General features: G+C 44.5%; 1 protein-coding gene across 16 annotated transcripts in view; it reads right to left on the bottom strand.

The window, feature by feature from the left end:
• The window catches only part of ZHX2 (zinc fingers and homeoboxes 2), a 78,607-nt gene extending 61,005 nt beyond the window's left edge, over positions 1-17,602 (bottom strand). For 10 of the 16 annotated variants that reach the window (XM_081950589.1, XM_081950584.1, XM_081950586.1 and 7 more), the window contains exon 1: positions 14,760-15,135. The gene's annotated coding sequence lies outside the window, so the exon portion shown is untranslated. Of the gene's footprint in view, positions 1-6,097; positions 6,163-14,759; positions 16,124-16,143; positions 16,291-17,579 lie in introns of those variants that run through there. The other 6 variants (XM_081950587.1, XM_081950588.1, XR_014175181.1 and 3 more) reach the window with 5 other exon arrangements.
• Between the last annotated feature and the right edge of the window lie 3,310 nt (positions 17,603-20,912).

The following is a 20,912-nucleotide window of genomic DNA, read 5'->3' as shown; positions in this document are numbered from 1 at the left end:
TCTTACCTCTCCGGCCGGATGCAATATGTGTTGACAGGGGGGCAGAGATCGACCCTGAGGCCACTCTCTTGTGGAGTGCCGCAGGGGTCGGTCCTCTCGCCCCTTCTGTTCAATGCATATGTGAAGCCGCTGGGCGAGATCATCCGTGGTTTTGGGGTTGAATACCATCTGTACGCTGATGATACCCAGCTGTACATTTCAACCCCAAGCCACCCCAACGAGGCTGTCGAAGTGACGTCCCGGTGTTTGGAAGCCGTCGGGGTCTGGATGGGGGACAACAGACTCAAACTCAACCCCTCCAAGACTGAGTGGCTGTGGCTACCGGCACCTCGGTTCAGCCAGCTGACTCCATCGCTGGCCATAGGGGACGAGCAATTGCCCCCTGTGGAACGGGCGCGCAATTTGGGCGTCCTCCTAGATGCCCGGCTGTCAATGGATGACCATGTGGCAGCCGTGGCAAGGGGGGCGTTCCACCAGGTTCGCCTGGTGCGCCAATTGCGCCCCCTACTGGACCGGGATGCCCTACGCACAGTCACTCATGCGCTGGTGACGTCTCGCCTAGACTACTGTAATGCTCTCTACATGGGGCTTCCCTTGGGACGCGCCCGGAGACTGCAGCTAGTCCAGAACGCGGCCGCGCGGGTTGTCATGGGGAGTTCCAAATACTCCCACGTAACACCACTCCTGCGCGAGCTGCACTGGCTGCCTGTGGTTTTTCGGGTGCGTTTCAAGGTTCTGATTACCATCTTTAAAGCGCTCCATGGCACAGGACCTAGTTACTTGCGGGATCGCATCCTCCCACATACATCCCTGCGGCCAATCCGCTCTCACAGGGAGGGGCTTCTCCAGGTGCCGTCCACTAGGCAATGCCAGCGGGCGGCGCCAAGGAATAGGGCCTTCTCTTTGATGGGCCCAACCCTCTGGAATGACCTCCCCCCCGATATTAGAACCACCACGGACTTCCGCTCCTTCCGACAAAAATTGAAGACTCACCTGTTTTGATTAGCTGGCCTGGCATAATTATAACTGTTACAACTGTTACCTCCTGGAAATATACTCTCAACTGGTATTTTAAGGGTATTGTTTTAAATATAATTGATTTTAGGGCTTTTAGAGCCATATTCATATTCTTCTGTACAATTCTTTTAATTTTTTAACCTCCTCCATATGTATATTTATATTTATATTTATATTTGTATTTATTATCTGTTATTTGCTGTGTGGACTGTACACCGCCCCGAGTCCTTTTTGGGAGAGGGGGCGGTCTAGAAGTGCGAAGAATAAATAAATAAATAAAAAGGACAGAATATTTCCCCTAAAAGGGCCGCAGCTCCACCCTTTGTCAATGAGCCATTAAGGCCTGGGCCAGTCTATTCTACATAACAAAGATCTACCTCCTTCATGCGGAGCCATAATAGCAATCCCAAAGCCCTTTCATTACATTATCAACGAGTCAACCAAACTTGGGACTCGGCCCCTGCATGGCCCCTTGGGACTCTGACAGCCAATCACAATAGAAGCTCAAATTCAAAGCCCAACAGAGAGTATAAATCGCTCTCTCACCCATGTGCCTTTTTTGCCCAGGATCTCAAATCATGTGATCCTGTCCACCATTAAACTATCTTTCCAAGCAGTCCCCATATTTCTAGTGTCTCCCCCACCCCCCAACTTGGAACTGAACCCAGAAGAATATTTCTTCCAATAAAGCAATGGGTGGAAACTAATCAAGGAGAGAAGAAACCTAGAACTAAGGAGAAATTTCCTAGCAGTTAGAACAATTAATCAGTGGAACAGCTTGCCTCCAGGAGTTGTGAATGCTCCAACACTGGAAGTTTTTAAGAAGAGATTGGACAATCATTTGCCTGACATGGCAAAGAGTTTCCTGCCTAAGCAGTGGGTTGGACTAGAAGACCTCAAAGGCCCCTTCCAACTCTGTTATTCTGTTATGTTCAGGTGCAAAGCCTCTTCCATCCATTGTTCCTAATCATATTAAATTAAGGCATTAAGACTACTTCTCATCCCTGTTAAGTTCTCTGGTACCTACCTGAAGTCATTCTTTTCCAAACACCCTTCTCAATAGTGCCTTTGCTACAACTTGGAAACGAATGGCGTTAAAAAGAATTCCAGCAACTACTTCCCAGCCAACCTTTTCAAAGTACACTAAGAGTGGAGATCTCTTTATTGTCTTTCCAACTGCTTTCCTATGTACCAGCAACTTGGCAGTTCTTGGCACTGGTAATGGAAACGTTTGCAGCTGTTGGTTTGCACAACAGTCTCCTAACACTTTCCGGATATTTGCTGCTTCCCTAAAGGAGGCTGATGCTTTTACTCCAGAGAAAATTGAGAATCTGGGAACTGGCCTCTTCTATACGCTTCCACTGCATGTCTTCTAAAGCCACGATTCCATCCAGCGGTGGGTTTCACATTTTGTTACCACTGGTTTGCCACGTGCCCGCCCACTTCGCGTACATTCCGTGCTTTCCAGACGCATGTGGCCCTTCCATGCATGCGCCCGGCCTTCCATGCATGTGCTTTGCTCTCTCTCGCGCCTTCCACACATGTGCCTGGCCTAAAGAATGTGCCTAAATAGGACAGCATAGAACCCAGGTGAGGCCCACCCGCGATTTCCGCAACCGGTTCAGGTGAACTGGTCCGAACCGGCTGAATACAACCTCCGATTCCTTCTTCAGGGACCCCCATGATCCCAAATCTCTAAATAACAGCAGTGCAATTTCCTGCTTTTTCTTTTAAAAGAAAGCAGTTAATTATTACCTTGTATAAGCCTTTAATAGGCTTAAACTTGAGAAACAAGGCGTGAAATAGCCCAAGCTAGCAGCCTTTTTTCAGCCTGGACCACTCAGTTACATTTCCAAAATAAAATAAAATACAGGTAGTCCTTTGCTGATGACCACAATGGAGCCCTAATGTTCAGCGAGACGGTTGTTAAGTGAATTTTGCCCCACTTTATGCCCTTTCTTGCCACACTTGTTAAGCGAATCACTGCAGTTGTTCAATTAGTCACACAGTGGTTAAGTGGCTTCCCCAATGACGTCAGAAGGCTTCCACCAGTCAAGGGGGTCCCGAGACACTGCAACAGTCATAAATATGAGTCAGTTGCCCAAAGTCTGAATTTTGATCACATGAGGATGCCACAACGGTTGTAAAAGTGTGAAAAACACGTCACTTTTTCCAGTGCCAATTTAATTTCAAACAGTCATTAAATGAACTGTTATAAGTTGAAAACTACCTGTATTATCAACCAACATGTTCTCACAAGATTACTTTTGCCAATTCTTCTCTCTCTATGGCTCATCGTCCCCAGCTCATCTTCCACAACTAAAAGGTAAAGGTTCCCCTCGCACATATGTGCTAGTGTTCCCGACTCTAGGGGGCGGTGCTCATCTCCGTTTCAAAGCCGAAGAGCCAGTGCTGTCCGAAGACGTTTCTGTAGTCATGTGGCTGGCATGACTAAACGTCAAAGGCGCACAGAACGCTGTTACCTTCCCACCAAAGGTGGTTCCTATTTTTCTACTTGCATTTTTACGTGCTTTCGAACTGCTAGGTTGGCAGAAGCTGGGACAAGGAACGGGAGCTCACTCCGTTACGCTTCGAACCGCCGACCTTTCTGATCAACAAGCTCAGTATTTTAGCCACTGAGCAACTTCCACAACAAATGGACAACAAATCCTCAGGAACACAATTTTCAGGAAGTATGGGACCACAGAGGCGAGGAAAACATTCCTCCCTGTGCAACAGTGTGCAACCTACTTGTTTGATCTATTTTTCCAGGCTCACTAACACAAATTGCTGAAACCTTGCTTTTTACAAATGATCTGTTTCAACTACCCTAAATAGGAAAGAGGAAACTTTTTAGAGAAACCTGAAACTAATTTTCAGCTCTCTTATGTGGGTCAGCCTTTCTACCGAGTCAGGGGCAAAGACACTCTTGTTTTCAAGCTGGAGCAGAGCCCCGTAGGCACATCCGTTACTGCTTTCTACTGCTTAGTTATATTCATGAGACCTGATTTAACCACTTGCCCCCTGCTGTGTTTCCAATTTGGAACATCTCGTTTCGTAACTGCAGCTTGCATTGAGTTTCAGGCAGATGGCTGACACTCTGCAGTGCTTGGAAACGCTGGGGACTAAGCCCAGGGCTTGCTGCAAAGCGAGGAATTTGTTGCTCAAAGTAGGGATAGCCAATTTGGAACTATTTTGCTGCCTCTGAATTACCTATAGCCATGATGGCGAACCTATGGCTCGCGTGCCACGGGTGGCACCAGAACCCTCTCTCCGAGCATGTGAGCACGTTGCCCCAGCTCGGTTCCACCACACATACGTGTGTGCCTCCTGCCACCTAGCTAGTTTTTGGGTCTCTGCGCAGTGGGTTATGAGTGCTTGTGTAGGGGCCGCATGTACATGCGCAGGGAGTCATGCATACGCAGGGAGTCGCACGTGCATGCACGGGTTCGCGTGTGCATGCACAGGAGCGGGGTGCATGTGGGGGGGGGAGAGTCACATGCACATTGCGTGTGTATGCTTTCAGCACGCAACGACAAAAAGGTTAGCCGTCACTGACCTATAGTAGTGAAATATGGAGACAAAAATGTTGCTTTAAAATCTTATTAGATAACCTGTGGCCTGTTGGATCGTTGTTTCAGAAATATTTCCTTATTTAAACAAAGAAACAGAATGCCCATGGGCAGGCAAAAAAAACAGTGATAGCAGGAGGAACCTCTGACTTCCTGCTGGTTTCCCCAATGAGTTTACTTGTGGGAATCTGGCATGACTAAACGCCGAACGCGCATGAAATGCTGTTACCTTCTCACCAAAGGTGGTTCCTATTTTTCTACTTGCATTTTTTACATTCTTTCGAACTGCTAGGTTAGCAGAAGCTGGGACAAGTAACGGAAGCTCACTCCATTACTCGGCGCTCGGGATTCGAACCACCGAACTGTCAACCTTTCTGATCGACAAGCTCAGCGTCTTAGCCACTGAGCCACCATGTCCCTATAATTGCAAATATACCTATACCATAGTTCTGCTCAGCTATTGAACAGAGAGAGGCACATAGGACAATTTCTTGGTGTATAATTGTATATATACCTATACTATACACAAAAAATTGTCCTATGTACCTGTCTATAAGTACAATAGCTGAGCAGAACTATTTTCCCCCATTTACTTAAAAGGCAGTGGAACTATCTATCAGGTTTACACTATTTCTACATTTGTAACTTGTTCTCATATCCCCCTAAAACCTTGTACACCTGCAACCACACATATTAAGGTGGAGAGAGGAGACACGTTGTCATGTTGGGGTGAACATCTTGTTGGTATGAATGGAAAGGAAGTTCTGATCTCAACCTGTGTCGGAGAAGAGTCCAAAATTTGAGGAGGTTCGCTATCACAAGATCAAGGTATTTTTATGTTACATGCAAACTACATGGACTAATGGCTTGCAATACATGTTATTTAGGGGGAAAAGCAGATTGTGGGGGCATCCTTCACATTTGGTCTTCCAAAACTTTCTGAGGATATCTCCTGGTCTTCTGATCTTAGGAGTTCTCCTACAGTTCACAATTAATTTTACTGCTTGATTTATGTGTGCGAGCTAGCCCTAGTGTAAGATAATTTAGGAATTATCTGATTATAAATTTGTTCATTTCTTTTTTGCCAAACCCACTTGGCTTCATTCATTCATTCATTCATTCATTCATTCTCTCTCTCTCTCCCCCTCCCTCCCTCTGTATTTGGACATTTCTATGCTAGAAATACCTTCTAGGGTAATTTCACTTATCTTCCAAAACGATGGGGAAGAATGGCATTTTAAACATTAGGATTCTGACTAGGCAACTGTCAGAGCAAAAGTGCCCTCTTTATTCCCCACCCCCCCAGCGCTAATTAAATCACCAAGATCCTTGAAAACAAACAAGAAGTGTGAAACTTTATACCCTATATATCACTGCCTGTAGGCTGTGTTAATATTCCAAGGTATCACAGACCTAGGTAAATATCAATAGGCATTTTAGGAGGATGAAAAATCCGCTGAGCATCTCTGATAAGCATACAAAAACCTCTTAGACCAGTGATGGCTTACCTTTTTGTTGTTGGGTGCCAAAAATTCAGTTTTGGTCACCACGATGTAGAAAAGATGTGGAGACTCTAGAAAGAGGGCAGAGAAGAGCAACAAAGATGATTAGGGGACTGGAGACTAAAACATATGAAGAACGGTTGCAGGAACTGGGTATGTTTAGTTTAAGAGAAAGAAGGACTAGGGGAGACATGATAGCAGTGTTCCAATATTTCAGGGGTTGCCACAAAGAAGAGGGAGTCAAACTATTTTCCAAGGCACCTGAGGGTAGAACAAGAAGCAATGGGTGGAAACTAATCAAGGAGAGAAGCAACTTAGAACTGAGGAGAAACTTCCTGACAGTTAGAACAATTAATCAGTGGAACAGCTGGCCTCCAGAAGTTGTGAATGTCCCAACACAGGAGGTCTTTAAGAAGATGTTGGATAGCCATTTGTCTGAAACGGTACAGGGTTTCCTGCCTAGGCAGGAGGGTGGACTAGAAGACCTCCAAGGTCCCTTCCAACTCTACTATTGTATTGTATTGTATTGTATTGTAAAAATGCGAGTCCCGGAACCCATAATGCAAAGCGCCCCCCCCCACATGCGCATGCGTGCACAACCCACCCCACGTGCGCCGCACTGCCTCCAAGCTGAGCTTGGTATCTCCTCCAGGGGGCTGGGGGGAGGCCATGTTGGCCCTCCCTAGGCTCTAGGAAAACCTCCGGAGACTGGGGAAAGTGAAAAACAGGTCCAACAGGCCTACCGGAAGTTTGCAACGGCTTAAAAACCAGCTGCCCGGCGCGTGGCTGCGCACTGGAGCTGACAGCTTGCATGCCGGCAGATATGGCTCCGTGTGCCACCTGTGGCACGCATGCCTTAGGTTTGCCATCAAGGTCTTAGGCAGATGATTGATTGTAGTCCTTCTCAAACATTTTTATGATGGCATCTTTCTATCTGTCTGTTTATTCCATCCATCCATCCAATTTATATAGCTTCCCATCTTGCAAAACAAGGGATTCTAACTTTAGCTACCCAGGTGGAAATTAGCAGGTTAAAACAATCAATCTATACCTAAAATCACCATAATGATTAACAATTAAAACGTAAAAAAACTGAACTGAGTTAAAAAACAGATGAAGGCATATTAACAATAGCGAACATCTCACTAGTTCACGTTTACATCACTGGATTGCAAATGTGTACGTTACACACCCTGCCCTTAAAGAAGTTCATTCTTTTTAGTTAAACAAGAACTGAAACCGCGTTTGACCGTGTGAAGGGCCCTTCTGTCCCCTTCTCTTTCCTCACCAACAATCCTCTGATGGAACCAACCAAAGCAGAAATCCAAGACCTCTCTTTAGCTGCACAGAAATCAATAGGGAAGGCGTTTTCTCTCTATAAAACAGTCAGGGATGTGACCTTGAGTGGGGGGAAAAAATCAGACTCGCACAAATGTGCTAGTCGTTCCTGATTAGGGGGTGGTGCTATCTCCATTTCAAAGCCGAAGAGCCAGCGCTGTCTGAAGACGTCTCCGTGGTCATGTGGCCGGCATGACTAAACGCCAAAGGCGCACAGAACGCTGTTACCTTCCCACCAAAGGTGGTTCCTATTTTTCTACTTGCATTTTTACATGCTTTCGAACTGCTAGGTTGGCAGAAGCTGGGACAAGTAACGGGGGCTCACTCTGTTATACATCATTAGGGATTCGAACCACCGAACTGCTTTCTGATTAACAACCTTAGCGTCTTAGCCACTGAGCCACCACATCCCTCTCAAACATTATTACACCTAAACAAAAAGGATGGAAGCATTTCTTAGATCCTAGGAAGGAAAATAGTAGTAAGGAGAGACTAACTCCTCCTTGACTTGCTACATGGATTGCAAGATTCTATGGCTGAGCTGATCTAAATTGAGTTCTACTCTTCCTAAGAAGTTTGTTTCCTGATCTGGCCTATCTTGTAGGGTTGACACTCTCAAAATACAAAGCCAAAACAGCTTAAGACACATACTATCTTAGCATGACATGCCTGGGATTGAACCCCATCAAAGTGGAAGGTGCAAAGATTGTTTAATTTAATTATAATTACAGTGAATATGATTATTCCCACTTCATTACTTTTTTTCAGCTAATGACATCAAAAACCATCTGGCAGCAATCTTTGGGGTGGTCTAGAGCAGCGGTCACCAACTGGTGGTCCGCGAGAAAATTTTGGTGGCCCGCAGAAAAACTATTTGCATTTTTTATATTGCACTAAATACTATTTCTCTTCTTAAAAATTCATATTAGTGGTCCACGGGATTTAAAATTATGAATTTGGTGGTCCCTAATGTCAGAAAGGTTGGTGGCCCCTGGTCTGGAGAACATCGTCAAATTTGTAGGGGTGTGTGTGTGGTGGAGAACCTCAAGGCTCCCATCTGGACATTCTTGAGGAAGAAGAGGGGACATTCAAAACAGATAAAAAAGTAATTATTCTTCATAAAGTTCCCAAATATCTGTGGATCTGTGAACTCAATGGTTTTAACAGTGGATTTGAGATGTTCACCGTGGCTAACAAAATCTAGTCAAAAGCACTACTAAATCTGGATCAAAGAACTGTAGACAATCACTAGGTGACAGCAAGAAGATATTGAAAATTCTAGCTCTTTGTTTCCATCTGGTGATGATCCAGACTTTGCAGTCCAGTTCTTGCAGTCCTAATCAATAACTATTTAGTCAGGAAGGCAATATCTTTGATGACAAAGTGAACTCATCTCAATTTTAATTGCTTGGTTAGAAATAGTTATAATGTGAGCATATGCCAACAGGCGCTTGGGCCTTTCTGTAAGCTTCTCAGTAGCATCTGGTTAGCCAGTATAAGATACTAATTCTGAAAGATCAGAGAATCAAATAATTAGAGGAGTTGTTCAGACCAAACCTATTCCATGAAGCCTCCTACAACTGAAGAATTCTGGGATGAAAAAAGAACGCACACTGGCCTTCTTTGTGGGCATGTCTTCAAGTATTTGAAGAGTGTGGCACTTCCCATTTCCCTTGGTCTTCTCAAATGCCAACTTTCCCATTTTTCTCAGTCTCTGATCAGATAAGTCTCCAGTCCTGATTGCTAAACTTCTTTTAGTAAGTACAGTGCCCTGACATGAACACAATACTTGACATATTGTCTGCTCAACACAGAAGAGAGTAGAACTATTATTTCACACAGACACCTAATACCTGTTTTTACATCCACAGGCTACACCAGCGATGACTAACTTTTCTGTCATCACATGCCGAAAGTGTTGGTGTGTGCACGCGCTAGTGCATGCCCACACCCATAATGCAATGCACGAGCTGCCAAAATGCAATGTGAGCACTCCCTTGCGCATGCACCATCCCCCCATGCATGTGTGTCCCCTGCATGCGCCCTGCCCCAAGCATGCACAGCAGACACCCGAAGACCAGCTGGCCGGCGGGAGGTGTGCGCGCATGCGCAGTGGAGCTAGGCTGGGACGATGGCTGGCGTGCCTGCCATAGGTTTGCCATCATGGGGCTATACCAATGCTAGGACTGCATAGCTGTTTATTGTCATTAGTTTTAAAATCACCCAACATCTTTTTCATTTGCTGATGCAGATCCTGCATAATACTGTTCCTTAAGCTGCTCATTATTTATTTGGTTCTCTTTAAAGACTTTGTAGTCCTTGAAACCACACCGAAGCTGATTTTTACCAAAACAGGTACGAAATTTCAAGTAAATAAGTAAAAACAAGTAAACCTATCCAGACTGTGTTCTTGCTTCATCTTTTTAGCTGCAGGTGGTAACGTAGAGAAGGAACAGGGTAAAATATAGTACATATCACTTTTACTGCAATTACATAAGGATAATTATGCACTTATTTCTAATTACTTCCTTCGGTAGTCATTGTGAATAACAAAACATCCTGAAGTTCTTACGTCAAAGATCCTTTAATTAAAAAAAAAGCTTGAAAAGCAGGTAACATTTTATTAAAGTATATCCCACCGTAATGAAATTAGAAGGGGAAAAGGTTTGCAAAGGTTTTAAAAAAAGTACAGTAATATAGGAGGGTGTTGTGTAGCTATTTATTTTCAAAAAGTAGACAATTCAGGAGCTGACAGCAATTCCTAAGAGTGCTACCCTGTTTTCCCGAAAATAAGACCTCCCTGGATAATAAGCCCAATCGGGCTTTTGAGTGCATGCGTTAAAATAAGCCCTCCCCCGAAAATATTGCAACACAGCAGCAGCCATGAGGTGACCATGCTCACTGCCTCCTGCACCTCAAAAATAATAAGACCTCCCCGACAATAAGGCCAAGTGTTTATTTCGGGGGTCAAAAGAAAATAAGAACCTGTCTTATTTTGGGGGAAACAAGGTACAGTCACTCCTGAATCGGGGATCATCTGAGATTAGGAAAAACACTCCAATATGTCTGGAAGGGACCAAGATGGAGAGACCACAATGGGCTGGGGATTATGGGAGATGAAAAGGAATACTTCTTGAGCACACTGAACTGAAGAAGGTTGGAACCTGGATTACAGAATGAATGGAATGAATGAAAGAAAAGGGGTTTGGGGATCATCTAGTCAAGGGGTACCAAACCCACGTCGTCACAGCAACGTCCTATGACGTATTGGAATCTTTTTTTTGCCCGTCACTAAACCAGGTGTGGGTGTGACCAGCACGTGACACATCCAGCACACAAGTTTGACAGTCCTGATCTAGTCCAACCCTTGGTTAGTGTAGAAAACTGTGACATCCTGATATCACCCTTTTGAAAACTCCCAATCCTGTAGATATGTAGATAGCTTTATGGCTTAGCAGCTCTTACTGTCATAAGTTGCAGCATGAATTGCTTTAACTGCAATCCATTGGTCTGTCTCCAGCTATCCATTTCTACAAACAGATTCCTTTCTCTTTTGCCCATTGGACTGACTGCAATCCCATTCCATCGGTGTTCTGTTCTCTAAACCTGCAAAGCCCTTTTATTCTTCATAAAGTATCATTTCCTGATCTCTTTCCCCTCCAAACTCTTCCTCTGAACCTGTTCACACATCTCCACGCTTCTTGGGTGAAGAACTGGACACAACATTTCAGAGATGATCAAATCAACAGAGCCAATGACACCATCGTCTCTCAGGAGTCAGATGCAACACTGCCCTTCTGGCTGCTACATCCCATGGTGTCCTCATGTACATCTTAGATCCTTCTCACAACCAAACACCAAGCCACCTATTCCCAGTCGGTATTTGTGTGTTTAATTTTGTCCTCTAAGATAGTAATCATAGATTACTGTCTTGTCATGGCAAAGGGGCTTGCGTAGCTCAATGAAGCTATGAGCTATGCCGTGCAGGGCCAAGATTGACAAGTCATAGAAGAGGGTTCTGACAAAATGTGATCCAATGGAGAAGAAAATGGCAACGCACTCCAGTATCTTTGCCATGAAAACCCCATGGACAGTGTTGTCCATGGGGTCGCGATGAGTCGGACACGACTTCGCAACTAACAGCAGCAAGATAGTAGCTATTTCCCTTAGCTTGAGGTCATCTTCAAATATCATAAACATCTCTTCTGCTCTATCCTCTAGGTCAGTGTTTCTCAATCTTTGCAACTTCAACTCCCAGAATTCTCCAGCCAGCTTTTCTGGGGAATTCTGGGAGTTGAAGTCCCTACATTTCAAAGTTGCAAAGGTTGAGAAACATTGCCCCAGGTTGTTTTTGAAGAGGCTGAATAAAAGTAGAATCACTAGATATGAGGCAACATATAAATTTAATAAAGTAAAATAAGATAATAAAATAAAATAAAACACTATGCCAATGTTGGAAGATGGGAGACGCTATTACGTATTTCTCTTCAGGACAATGCACAACCAGTTAAGTGAAATACAGATTATTATGCAGCACAATAAAAGCTACGTGGTTGGACAACATCTTACCACATATATATGTTTTAAAAGTAGATCCACAAATTGCAGTCACTGTTTGCTAACTCATGATTATTGAGTAAACCAAGATTGATTGCCTGCACATGCTAAATGATAAACCATGGCTTCCAAATCTCATTAGTTGCATTTATATAAAACGTTATGACTTACGTGGGTTGCATAAACCCAAACAGAACCTAGGACAATGATGGCTAACCTTTTTGTAAAGGCGTGCCAAAATTGTGCATGCATGCTATTGCGCATGTGCCCACACCGAAATTCAATGCGCCCCGCCTACCTGTGCATGTGACTCCTGCCCTGAGCATGCATGTGAGACCCCCACTCATGCACACGTGTGTATGTGTGTGTGTTTCACCCTCCCCAGGCTCCGGAGGCTTTCCTGAAACCTGGGAGGGCAAAGGTTGCCTCCTCCGGAAGGCTGAAAATCAGCTGGTGATGGTGGCTTGCATGCTGGCAAATATGGCTCCGCACACCACCTGTGGCATGCAGACTTAGGAGCTGAAAAGTCCATGATGTTTTTATTATTACCATCATTGCTGCCACAAACTGTTTGCAGGCATGCCAGTTTCAGTTGAGCAGAGACATGGATTCCACTGTTCCCTCAACGTGCGAATATGTGCAAACTTGCTAATGGACGTTGCTTCTGATGAGCTGGATATTAAACCCTCTTTTCTCAACCTCAAACCTCTTTTCCTTCCTAGAGCCATGAAGGTAGCCCTAGCTAGCATGTCTGGAAGGTACGTTGTATGTGGGAGGAGACCAAGACCCAATAATTATGTGAGCCGTTGAAGATGCTATCTTAAAAGGACTAGATTACCCGGCCACTGATTTGCACAGGGAGCTTCAAAAACTGCTCAGCTGCCTTTTGCACATGGGTTCTGTACCAGCAGAAGAGCAGGTGACCCGGGGCCTTGGGAATCTTAAAGGGGAGGTGGGGTGGGGGAAAAAAGGACCCGGTGCCTTTAAAAAAAAAGATATCCACCCACCCAGCTGTACAGCTTTCCCCACACCAAGCAAACAAAGGGAGATCCGGAAGTAGTAGAGGGCACAAAACCCTCACATGGCTTTGAAGTCAAACCGATCAGGTGGATGGTCTCAGCAAATAACAATTGCACTTCCTCGAAAATACCTCTCTTCTCACTCTGACAAGGGATTTGGGAGGGTGGAGGGAGATAAGAATCTTGGCTATTTACATTATCTACCAAGGATAGGACAAATACTGGCAAGGATCCTCAGGGAGAGAAAACTTATTAATTTGGGGGGTTGGAGAATTAAAAAACCAGACACATTGTCGTAACCTGGAAGTCTTTTCAAAGGGGATGGGCATGACCCCAACACGTTCAATAAGAATGAATATATATATTTGTCTTTCCTGATCATGGGAGACCTTTGGAACAGGAACAAAAGAGGAATGAAACCAACCCACCTTTAGGAATTAACTTTTGTTTTTGTTTTGCTCTGGACAGGGCGGCTTTTGGAACTCATCAGGTATTTGGGCAAGAGGATTTCAACCGAAGAGGGGAGGATGAGCTGCCAGATTAAAATAAAAAAAAATCTCTGGGGAGGGGAGGTAGATAATTTGGAGGGAAAAAAAGAGAACGGATGTTTTGCTTTTAAACATTGCTCATTTAAAAACAGCTGAACCGGGCCAATCTAATGCAACGTCTCCTGCCATTTCTAGCTCTCTCTGCAGCTGGGGGCAGGGATGGGGATTTTTTTTGGGGGGGGGAGTAGGGGGTGGAAGAGACGCTATTGCAAGCTAGCATATTACGAGGCCTTAAGAGATCCATCGCCCGGGGTGGGGGAAAAGAATGAAACCCAAGTGCAAATCTGGGCCCATTTCTCGCATGGAAAAACGCCCCCCTCCCTCCTTCCCCACGTCCCCCATCTGCACTGGCTGCTTTTCTGCTGTGTCTTGCTATTTATTCCAGGACGCCAGCCGTCCTTCCGAGAGTTGCAAAAACGCCACTGCTTTTGAATTCGGCTGCCGGAGGCAGTTGTGTTGCAGGGGAGGTGGCAGAAGGAGAGAGGGAGGTGGGTGCCTTTTTCCAACCCCCCCTCTTCTCCCCAAGCCTCGATTTCTCTCCCCCCCCCCCCAAAAAAAGATCGTCTTCCTCGGGCTCTACGTAACGCCCTCTCCAAAGCGGACGCCATATTTTGTGTTGCTGATGTCGACATAGTGAAACGTAGACAATTCTTTTTAAAAAAGAGAGAGACTTTGGCGTTTTTTTTCTCCTTTCTCTCTCTCTCGCAGCCCCTTTCCCACCCCCTTCCTAAACTTGCGCTCGATACGGTTTGATTAGAAGGGCGAGGAAGAGAAAGCACCGGACCCCCCCCCTTTCCTCCTCCCATCCATGCCTTTTCTTTTTGTCCCAATTCGAATTGTATTCTCTCTCGCTTTCGCCCCTCCTCTTCCCCAACTGAAGTCTGCATAAAAAAAAGAAAACGGGAGGGTTTTTTTCTTAGAGGGGAGAGGGGCGGAAAAAAGTTAAGTCGAAGTGCAATGGCTTTCTGGACTCGCTCAGGACCAGGAGCCCCCCGAAGTCCATGTGGCCAAAAAAAAAGGGGGGGGGGGATATATCCAATCTGGTTTCGCAAGGCATCCACGCTTTTCTGATTAAGGCTGCCGGTGTCTCTGCTACGCTTTTTAAAAAAATAATCATAATTATTTATGGTGTGTGTTTTTAAAGAAGGGCGGGCGAGAGAGGAGGGGAAGGGAAGGCGAAGTTGTTTTTTCTCTCTCTCTCCTTACCTGCGATCAAAGCTTTGGAACGCTGAGACGCAGAACTTTCCCCTCCCGAATGGAACTCTCGGTGCGCGTTCTAGAACGCCGAGGAGACGGTCCGGGGAGACTTTCACTTATCCCAATCGCTCCCCCTTCTAGGGAGGAAGGGGGGAAAAAAGGCATACAGTAGGGTTTAAAAAAAAAATTTAAAAAAAAAATCTCTCCGATCGGCGGTGGCGATCTACACCAAAACCCACATGATCTCTTACGTCAGCTTGCGTATTTGCATGCGATAGAATCCACAGCTCCTCTATCGGGGTCCCTGGGTTTGCTTGGAAAGTTTTCGGAGGCGAAAATTCGACCGCGAACTCTTTTTTGCCCGGGGAGGGGGGGGTGGAGAGAAAGGGGGGGGGTGTCAGCGCGTTTCTTAAAGCAGCGTCCTCTTCTCCCGACGGATTAAGGACTCCTTTCCCTAAATGTGAAGATTGGTATCATGACAGTTAACTTTTAATCCAAACGTAATAAGGAGGATTTAACTTTGCCACGCAGTTCATTCACATGGCCGTTAACCCGAAATGCATCTTTCACTTGGACCTCGCTGCTGTCTTATCTCGGATACCCTCCGTCTCTTTCCTTGCTTGCTTAAGTTAAGTCCTAGTTTAAATCCAGATTCTTGTTTAAAGTCTTTGCTAAGCAAGGTTTGTCCCCGGACCACGCCTCCCCAACACCCCTGGGTTTTAAGGCTGAACGGAGTTTTTCCACCTCTTTTCGCCTCTCCCTAAATCCGGTAGGGCTTACTCCTTAAGTAAGTTAGCCGGGGCCGGGACCGTTGAATCCCGAAGCCAGAGGCTGAGCACGTTTTCCCGAAAGAGCCATCGGAGTGAAGGTTGGTTGCAAAAAAGAAAGGCAGGTTCAGAGTTTGGTTAACTCTCGCTCGCTTCTGCAAGCAGCGCACCGATGCGTTTCATCTCTCCTCCTCCGTCCCCCCCCTCCCGCGACCCTCTTGAGTAAGGCTTGAGTAAGGCACATGGATCCTTGACCGCTTCTTTCAAATCCCTGCCCTCATTTCCAAAAGCAGCTAAACTTGGGGGGGGGGTTTGCTACGTGCACCTGCCCTGCGCGTTCACACGCTCCCGAACCCTCATCTGGATTAAAGATGAATCTTTAATAAAAATCCCGTTAATTTCACGGGTGAAACGGGCCAACCGGGAGGGTAAAGAGGGAGGGGTGTCTGAAGTTGGCCTTGCAAATCAGCCCCCTCCCCCGGGACCGGAAGGCGGACTAGTGCAACTGTTGAGCCCAATGAACTACGCGGAGATCAATCGTGCCATCATAATTAATGATTTCCAGAAGTCCCCTATCGGGCCGTCTCTCCTGGTCTGGATTTTACAGCCATGCATCTTTATCTTACCTGCCGCCGGATTTGAGACCTGACGCTCCTCGTTATATATTGGGAGGTGGACGAGAGGCGAGGGTTGTCTTTAAATGTACCGCATTCTCTCCTGATTAGATGGGGAGTGGACCCCTCTGAATCTTTCCATCACTACCACTTGATTGCTTTTAGGATACCGTGAATGCAACTCAGGTGATTTTTCTCTCACTCTCCAAATTTCGTAATTGGGAATTCATCCTTTAAAGTAAGTCTCTAGGGATAGTTGGGAATCCGGCGGCATACAAATGTAATAAAAGTATTAATCCGGGTTATGATTCTGAAAAACCCTTGCCAAGAAAACTGCAGGGACTTGACCAGGCAGTCTGCAAGAATCGGAGATGATTGAAAGGGGGAAAAATAACTAATAGGAATATCATACATTGGTTTAAAGAGAGGTGAGTAGAGTAGAGTAGAGTAGAGTAGAGTATTGGCCAAGTGTGATTGGACACACAAGGAATTTGTCTTTGGTGCAGATGCTCTTGTACATAAAAGAAAAGATACATTCGTCAAGAATCAAGAGATACATCACTTAATGATTAAAGTAACAAGTAGGAAAATTGAGGACTGAGTTAAGTGCTTTTTTTTCTCTTGCTCCAAGTGGCTAGTGTGGATCAGGTATCACACTGAGCCGTGGCCTAATAATGTCTTATGAATAAACCAACATTGTCTGGGTTCTTCTCCCTGCTCGTTGTGATGAAAGTTAATTTCTGTGATGGGCCCAATTCTCTGGAATGACCTCCCCCCCCCCATATCAGAACCACCACCGACTTCCGCTCCTTTCGACAAAAATTGAAGACTCACCTGTTCCGTTTAGCCGGCCTGGCCCATTTATAGTTTCTATTCTACCTCCTGGCAGATATTTTAATTGGGTATTTTTAGGGTATTTAAATATTGTTTTTAACTACTTTACTTCAGATATGTACAGTTTCTTATTGCCTCCTCTTTGTGTTTGTATCTTCTATTTATTGATGTGTTTTTATTTGACTGTACACCGCCCCGAGTCCCTTTGGGGAGAGGGGGCGGTATAAAAATCTAAATAAAAATAAAAGTAAAGTAAAGTAAAGTAATTTCTGAAGCATAATTATACCTCCATGCTCTCACTCCCCACTTTAAACCAAACCGCTTACATTACTGTTTGTCCGGGGTTTTCTGAACTGCCTTTAAAATTCAAACTTGGGTCAGGCTTTTTAGAACAGGGAGGGTGAAGACAGGATACCGTGTCTCCTTTTAGGCTGAAGACCCGTAATTCCCTTGGAATCCCATCAATTAAAAGTTTGAATTGATATTGATATTTAAGCATGGACCAAGTAGAGATCCAGATTTAGAAGTTCGGAATGCTTTAACTCGGCTTTCCTTTCCTGCTTCGGTTACTATCGCGAGGGGAGGGAGAAGCGGGCGGCGACGAGTTCACCTACCGTTGTAAAACGTCTGAATGCTGCGCTCTCGGGCTTTCCCGCGCGTAAAAGCGGGCGGGCGGCTGAGATGCAGTTAGATAAACCTCGCAGCCGCGCGGAAAGGCAGCTCAGGATCCTATGCCTATTTACTCCCCAGATAAGAAGCACGAAAAGACGCCCCCCCCACCTCCCCAGCGCTGACCCTTTGAGGATGGATTTTATATCCTTTCCTCCGCCTTTTCTGAGCTGGGAAGGTTGTGACTTTAACTACTCTACAAATGGATGGATGGATAGGTCTACTTTGAGTCGTCCTATTTGGTATCTGCTTTGCGAGAGATCAGGCAATTTGGGGCCAAGGACGACTTGGTTTTTAAACAATTAAACAGTGAGAACAATTAATCAGTGGAACGACTTGCCTCCAGAAGTTGTGAATGCTCCAACACTGGAAGTTTTTCCGAAGATGTTGGATAACCATTTGTCTGAAACGGTATAGGGTTTCCTGCCTAAACGGGGTTGGACTAGAAGACCTCCCAGGTCCCTTCCAACTCTGTTATTCTATTCTATCCCCCCCCTTCCTTCCACCCCCACCATCTAACCAACTTTGGGGAAAAAAGCTAAGTAAGGTTAGATCTGGTTTAATACTTGGGTGGAAAGTTAGCCGAGAATCCCAGATCTTTTGGGTAGAGCAGGAGGTTTTAAAAAATGGGAAGGAAAGGATAACAAGCCAGATGTGAATCACATTTTTACAGGCAGTAACACCAAGTGATAACCTGCCTTTTGTTCTTCAAATTTCTCAGCTCTACCAAAGCTTGATTTTCAGTGACTCTCAAGCCATTTGCTCAATCTTTACATTGCTGTTTTGTGATTTGATGCTCATTCATTCCCTGTGTGATCAAACCACCTCAATGTACCGATCCTTCACTTTTTGCATTCAAAACAGAATAACAGAGTTGGAGGGCACCTGGGTCTTCTAGTCCAACCCCCTGCTCAAGCAGGAAACCTTGTATTGTTGCAGGCAAATAGTTGTCCAATCTCTTTTTAAAAACTTCCACAACTTCAGAAGGCAAGCTATTCCACTGGTTAATTGTTCCCAGTGTTAGGGAATTTCTCCTTGGTTCTAGGTTGCTTCTCTCTTTGATTAGTTTCTATCCATTGCTCTTTGTCCTGCCCTCAAGTGCTTTGGAAAATAGGTTGATCCCCTCTCTTCTTTATGGTAGCCCCCAAATATTGGAACACCTCTATCATATCACCTCTAGTCCTTCTTTTTACTAGACTAGGCATATACAATCCATGGCTATATTTATTAAGAATCCTTTTGTTCTGGGTCCTATCTTCTTTTGCCCCAACAGTTCTTAAATAAGCCCTCTCACTTCATTCAGCTTTTAGGTTTCTCCCAACATATCCAGATCTCATTTCCATAAGGCAAAAGGATGATACCCATGTTTTATATACAACTGTTTTCACTTTATTTCATATTCAGTTTTGACCACATACCACCGACTGTCATTTTGTATGATTTGCACATTTTAAAATGCCTTCTTCCATATTCCCATCTTTATTAAACATTTACCTACTCTAGGTTTTGTCATTCATATCTAACTTGCTACTGTACACTCACATTTCCCTAACAAATTCAACTACCTTTGTTATTTTCATACCTTAATTCTCACATCCATATGCCTTGTGGCATTACAGTCTTTCTAACACTTTCTGCAACCCATCTGATTCTCAGCCAATAACACTGTATTGCCTGCATACACCATTACGTTCCCAACCTCTAACATCCTCTAACATATAATCTCTCTATATAAAAGGCAAGTACCACTCATTCATCACAAAATCTCCAGAACCGTAAAACCTACAGACTTGAAATTTGGCACATATGTTCCTTTTGACTTCTAGGTGCTCGCTAAGAAAGGATTTTCCAAATGACCATCAGATCATTAGTATTTCTTATACAGTAATTAACACACTTTGATGCTAAAGAGTTCTACTCCCCCTCCCCACCTGAAAAGAATTCTGTTCCAACTGCCAGTTGCCTCATATTCTGTTACCTCAGTTCAGACTGGCAGACTTTCCACTCCTTCACTCAGGAGCGGTCCAGGGTTACTTACACTACTAAACATTGGTACCTCACCAAAATGTCTAAGCCTTCCACCTATGGAATTGTTTCAGGACTCAAGGCTGCGGAAGCAATATTCCCTTATGTGTTTTAATCACTGACCACTACTGAGCTAACGGGTTGTGAATCAAATTTCTCCTGCATAACCCGATCACATAGTTTCGTCGTGAAGCACGGATATCCAGCTACTAGTACCTAATATTTTTAATATCCCCTTACATGTTTATTCATGAATACATTAAATAACTAAATGGACATCATAAATCTCTTGCCTTAATTCCGATCCATTCACTTAGCAGGCCATCTATTCTCACACTTCATTCTATCATGCAGTAATCATGTAGTATCAAGTACTATCAGCGTTTAATGAATACAGAAACCAATCCTCAACTTATACTTTTAACCTTCCACCTTTTGTGTCCACTACTTCATCATACAGCTTCTTTAATTCAACATATGTTGAAGCTCCTTTGTCACAGCCATACATTTCTCCAAAAGATCAAAAAGCAAAGCAGAGCATAGCAAAACAAAACCTTGTACATCTGCCTACCATAAAAACCACTCTGCATTTCCCAGTTGGTTTATATTGTCACCTCTTCAACCTTTTCCATCAAAACCTGCCAAACACCTTCCCAGGGACACTTAACAAACTAACCACCCCCTGTAGTTTTGCATTCGTTCTTCATATCATTCCTTTTGATTTTAAGGGAACAGTAACCACCATTGTCAAGCATATGAACTTTTCATAGACATGTTAAAAGAATTTGGGCAGCCACTCCATAAACACACATTTGAACATTCTCCAGTTACCAGTGCATCATCTACAATTGCAGATTTAATATTAAAAAAAAACATTCTCAAAGCATTTATGGCTTTATTTATTTATGTATTTATTTATTTCCTTTCTTTCTTTCCCTCCCTCCCTCTTTCTTTCTTTCTCTCTCTCCCTCCCTCTCCCTCTTTCTTTCTCTCTCCTTCTCTCTCCCTCTCTTTCCCTCCCTCTCTTTCTTTCTTTCCTTCCCTCCTTCCCTCTTTCTTTCATTTTCTTTCTTTTCCTCCCTCTTTCTTTCTTCCTTTTCCCTCTCTCTCCCTACCTCTTCCTTCCCTCTTTGTTTCTTTCTTTCTTTCCTCCATCCCTCCTTCCCTCTTTCTTTTCCTTTCTTTTCTTCCTTCCTTCCCTCCCTCTTTCTTTTTCTTTTCCTACCTACCTCTTTCTTTCTTTCTTTCTTTCT

The sequence above is a fragment of the Natrix helvetica genome (genome assembly GCF_964273705.1).
Source record: "Natrix helvetica genome assembly, chromosome: 4".
NCBI classification, from domain to species: Eukaryota; Metazoa; Chordata; class Lepidosauria; order Squamata; family Natricidae; genus Natrix; species Natrix helvetica.
Note: the sequence above shows the minus strand (reverse complement) of the source record. Positions and strands in the feature narration are given on the sequence as shown.